Genomic DNA, 5,649 nt, shown 5'->3' with positions numbered 1-5,649 from the left:
CAAAACACTTGACCCACGCTCCCGCTAGCCAGCGCCCTCACCTCGGCCCGCCCCTCCGCTCGCCGCACAGCCGTAGGATCGGGCCTGTCAGCCCCCTGGGTGTAACCCTAACCCTAGGTCTGCCCCCACGGGGCCCCTCCCAAGGGGCCTGGCATCGCAATGCCGGGGATTGGGGACCCCCGAGCACCAGTGCTGGACTCTCCCTGCCACCCCACCACCACCCAGTCCGCTAGGGGCGCCGCCGGTCATTCAGTGCTGGAGAACAGGCAGGGCCCTCTGAGCCCCCGCGACCTTCGTAGGCCCCTCGCGCCAAAATGCTTGGGCCCACGCTCCCACTCGCCAGCGCCCTCTTCTCGGCCCGCCCCTCCACTCGATGAACAGCTAGCGGATCAGGCCTGCCTGTTTCCTAGGGGCTAACACTAACCCTAGGTCAGACCCCAAGGGGCCACTTCCAAAGGCCTGGTGCCACAACGCCGGGGATTGGTGACCCCCAAGCCTCAGCGCCGGAGTCACCCTTCCGCCCCACAGCTACCGGGCCAGTAGGGACGCCACCAGTCATTCAGAGCGGGAGAATGGGCAGGGCCCTCCGAGCCCCTGGCGACCTTTGAGGCCCCCCACGCCAAAACGCTTGGGCCCACGCTCCCGCTAGCAAGCGCCCTCACCTCGGTCCGCCCCCCCTCTCGCCGCACAGACAGCGGATTGGGCCTGCCAGCCTCCTGGGAACTAGCCCTAACTCCAGGTCTGCTCACGAGGGGCCCCTCCCAAGGGGCCTGGCGATGCCACGCCGGGGATTGGGGACCCTCAAGCCCCAGGGCATTACTTACCCTGCCGCCCTGCCGCCACGCGGGCTGCTAGGGGCGCCACCGGTTATTTAGGGCGGGAGAACGGGCAGGGCCCTCCGAGCCCCCAGTGACCTTTGAAGGCCCCCCGTGACAAAACGCTTGGGCCTAGGCTCCTGCTCGCCAGCACCCTCTCCTCAGCCCGCCCCTCCGCTCGCCGCACAGCCGGCAGATCGGGACTGCCGGCCTCCTGGGGCTAACCCTAAGCCTAGGTCGGCTCCCGAGGGGCCCATCCCAAGGGGCCTGGCGCCGCCACGCGGGTGATTGGGGACCCCCGAGCACCAGGGCTGAACTCACCCTGCCGCCCCGCTGCGACCCGGATCGCTAGGGGCACCGTCCTCATTCGGGGCTGGGGAACGGGCAGGGCCCTCTGAGCCCCCGGTGACCTTCGAAGGCCCGACACGCCAAAACGCTTGGGCTCCCGCTCCCGCTCGCCAGCGCCCTCACCTCGCCCCGCCCCTCCGTTCTCTGCACAGCCGGCGGATCGGGCCCCGGCCTCCTTTGGGCTAACCTCAACCCTAGGTCGGCCCCCGAGGGACCCCTCCCAAGGGGCCAGGCGCCGCCACGCCGGGGCATTTGGACCCCTGAGCCCTACTCCAGACTCACCCTGCCGCCCCGCCGCCACCCGGGACGCTAGGGGCGCCACCGGTCATTCAGGGAGGGAGTACGGGCAGGGCCCTCCGAGCCCCCGATGACCTTCGAAGGCCCCCCGCACCAAAACGCTTGGGCCTAAGCTCCCGCTCGCCAGCGCCCTCACCTCGGCTCACCCCTCCCCTCGCCGCACAGCCGGCCAATCGGGCCTGCCGGCCTCCTTTGGGCTAACGATAACCCTAGCTCGGCCCCCGAGGGACCCCTCCCAAGGGGCCTGGCAATGCCACGCCGGGTATTGGGGACCCCCGAGCCCGAGCTCCGGACCCACCCTGCCTCCCCGCCGCCACCCTGGCCGCTAGGGAGCCGCCGGGCATTCAGGGCGGGAGAACTTGCTGGGCCCTCCGAGCCCCCGGTGAGCTTCGAAGGCCCCCCATGCCAAAACGCTTGGGCCCACGCTCCCGCTTGCCAGCGCATTAACGTCGGCCCACCCCTCCGCTCGCTGCACAGCCGGCGGATTGGGCCCGCCGGCCTCCTTTGGGCTAACACTCACCATATGTCGGCCCCCGAGGGACCCCTCCCAAGTGCCTGGAGCCACCGCGCCGGGGATCGGGGACCACTGAGCCCCAGCTCCAGACTCATCCTGCCGACACGCCGCCACCCTGGGTGCTAGGGGCGCCACCGGTCATTTAGGGTGTGAGAATGGGCAGGGCCCTCCAAGTCCCCAGCGACAATCGAAGGCCCCCCGTGCCAAAACTCCTGGGCCCACGCTCCCCCTCGCCAGCGCCCTCACCTCGGCCCGCCCCTCTGCTCGCCGCACAGCCGGCGGTTCGGGCCTGCCGGCCTCCTTTAGGCTAACCCTAAACCTAGGTCGGACCCAGAGGAGCCCCTCCCAAGGGGCCTGGTGCCGCCACGCTGGGGATTGGGGACACCCGAACCCCACCGCCGGACGCACTCTGCCGCTCCTCACCACCCGGCCCGCTAGGGGCGCCGTCCTCATTCAGGGCGTTAGAACGGGCAGGGCCCCTCGAGCCCCCGGCGACCTTCGAAGGTCCCCCGCGACACAACGCTTGGGGCCATGCTCCCGCTCGCCAGCGCCCTCACCTCGGCTAGCCCCTCCGCCTGTGCCAGAGCCGGCAGATCGGGCCTGCCAGCCTCCTGGGGGCTAACCCGAACCCTAGGTCGGCCCCCAAGGGGCCCCTCCCAAGGGGCCTATCGCTGCAATGCCTGGGATTGGTGACCCCCGAGCCCCAGCGCTGGACTCACCGTGCCGCCCCGCCACCACCCGGGCTGGTAGGAGAGCTTTCGGTCATTCAGGGCAGAACAACGGACAGGGCCCTCGGAGCCCCCAGCGCCGTTTGAAGGCCCTCCGCGCCAAAACCCTTGGGCCCACGGTCCCGCTCGCCAGCACCATCACTTCAGCCCACCCTCCGCTCCCTGCACAGCCGGCAGATTGGGCCTGACGGTCTCCTGGGGGCTAACCCTAACCCTAGCTCGATCCCTCGAGGGGCCCCTCCCAAGGGGCCTGGTGCCGCAACGCCAGGGATTCGGGACCCACAAGCCCCAGCGCCAGACTCACCCTCCCGCCCCGCTGCCACCCGGGCCTCTAGGGGCACCGCCGGTCATCCAGGGCGGGAGAACGGGCAGGGTCCTCCGAGCCCCTGGTGACCTTCAAAGGCCCCCGCACCAAAACGCTTGGGCCCACGCTCCTGCTCTTCAGCGCCCTCACCTCGGCCTGCCCCTCCGCTCGCCACACAGCTGGCAGATCGGGCCTGCCGGCCTCCTGGGGGCTAACCCTAACCCTAGCTCACCCTCGGAGGGGCTCATCCCAAGGTGCCTGGAGCGGCAATGCCGGGCATTGGAGACCCACGAGCCACAGTGCTGGACTCACCGTGCTGCCCCGCCACCACACAGGCCGCTAGTGGCACCACCGGTCATTCAGGGCGGGAGAACGGGAAGGGCCCTTGGAGCCCCCGGCCTCTTTCGAAGGCCCCCCGCGCCAGAAAGCTTGCGCCCACTCTCCCGGTAGCCAGTGCCCTCACCTCGGCCCGCCCCCCCGCTCGCCGCACAGCCGGCGGATAGGGCCCGCCAGCCTCCTGGGGGCTAACCCTAACCCTAGCTCACCCTCGGAGGGGCTCATCCCAAGGTGCCTGGAGCGGCAATGCCGGGCATTGGAGACCCACGAGCCACAGTGCTGGACTCACGGTGCTGCCCCGCCACCACACAGGCCGCTAGTGGCACCACCGGTCATTCAGGGCGGGAGAACGGGAAGGGCCCTTGGAGCCCCCGGCCTCTTTCGAAGGCCCCCCGCGCCAGAAAGCTTGCGCCCACTCTCCCGGTAGCCAGTGCCCTCACCTCGGCCCGCCCCTCCGCTCGCCGCACAGCCGGCGGATAGGGCCCGCCAGCCTCCTGGGGGCTAACCCTATCCCTACGTCGGCCCCCGAGAGGCCCCTCCCAACGGGCCTGGCACCGCAACACCGGGGTTTGGGGACCCCTAGCCCCAGCATCCGACTCACCATGCTCCCCCGCCGGCAACTGAGCCGCTAGGGGCACCGCCGGACATTCAGTGCGGGAGAACGGGCAGGGCTTCTTGAGCCCCGGCGACCTTCGAAGGCCCCCCGCGCCAAAACTCATGGGCCTACGCTACCGCTCGCCAGCGCCCTCACCTCGGCCCTCCCCTCTGCTCACCGCACAGCCGGTGGATTGGGCCTGCGGCCTCCTGGGGGCTAACCATAACCCTAGGTCAGCCTCCGAGGGGCCCCTGCGAAGGGGCCTGGTGCCGCAACACCGGGGATTGGGAACCCCCCAACCCCAGCGACGGACTCACCCTGTCGCCCTGCCACCACCCGGGCCCCAGGGGCGCCGCAGGTCATTCAGGGCGGGAAAACGGGCAGGGTCCTCCGATCCCCCGGCGACCTTCGAAGGCTTCCCGCGCCAAAACGCTTCAGCCGAGCTCCCGCTCGCCCGCGCCCTCACCTCGGCCCGCCCCTCCGCTCGCCGCACAGCTGGCACATCGGGCCTGCCGGCCTCCTGGGGGCTAACTGTAACCTTAGGTCGGCCCCCGAGGGGCCACTACCAAGGGTCTGCCCCCGCAACGCCGGGGATTGGGGACCCCCAAGCCCCAGTGCCGGACTCACCCTGCCGCCCCGCCCCCCAGGGCCGCTAGTAGCGCCGCTGGTCATTCAGGGCAGGAGAACGGGTTGGGCCCTCCGAACCCCCGATGACCTTCGAAGGCCCCCCGTGCCAAAACGCTTGGGTCCACATTCTTGCTCTCAAGCGCCCTCACCTCGGCCTGCCCCTCTGCTCGCCTCACAGCCGGCGGATCGGGCCTGCCGGCCTCCTCGGAGCTAACCCTAACCCTAGGTGAGTCCCCGAGGGGCCCCTCCCAAGGGGCATGGCGCCAAAACGCCGGGGATTGGGAACCCCTGAGTCCCAGCGCCTGACTCACCCTACCGCCCCTCCTCCACCCGGGCCGCTAGGGGAGCCGCCGGTCATTCAGGGCAGAAGAACGTACAGGGCCCTCCAAGACCCCGGCGACTTTCGAAGGACCCCCGCGCCAAAATGACTGGGCCCACTCTCCAGATTGCCAGCGGCCTCACCTCCGACCACCCCTCCACTCACCGCAGAGCTGGCGGATCGGGCCTGCGGGCCTCCTGGGGGCTAACCCTAACCATATGTCGGCCCCCGAGGGGCCCCTAGCAAGGGGCCTGGAGTCGTAACGCCGGGGATTGGGGAACCCTGAACCCCAGTGCCGGACTCACCCGGCCGCCCCGCTGCCACCTGCACCACTAGGAGCGCCACCGGTCATTCAGTGCGGGAGAACGGGCAGGGTCCTCCGATCCTCCCACGACCTTCGAAGGGCCCCCGCACCAAAACACTTGACCCACGCTCCCGCTAGCCAGCGCCCTCACCTCGGCCCGCCCCTCCGCTCGCCGCACAGCCGTAGGATCGGGCCTGTCAGCCCCCTGGGTGTAACCCTAACCCTAGGTCTGCCCCCACGGGGCCCCTCCCAAGGGGCCTGGCATCGCAATGCCGGGGATTGGGGACCCCCGAGCACCAGTGCTGGACTCTCCCTGCCACCCCACCACCACCCAGTCCGCTAGGGGCGCCGCCGGTCATTCAGTGCTGGAGAACAGGCAGGGCCCTCTGAGCCCCCGCGACCTTCGTAGGCCCCTCGCGCCAAAATGCTTGGGCCCACGCTCCCACTCGCCAGCGCCCTCTT

This window comes from Ursus americanus, unplaced genomic scaffold (genome assembly GCF_024610735.1).
Source record: "Ursus americanus isolate L20-20 unplaced genomic scaffold, mUrsAme1.1.p SCAF_51, whole genome shotgun sequence".
Taxonomy (NCBI): domain Eukaryota; kingdom Metazoa; phylum Chordata; class Mammalia; order Carnivora; family Ursidae; genus Ursus; species Ursus americanus.
This window is presented reverse-complemented; position numbering follows the sequence as displayed.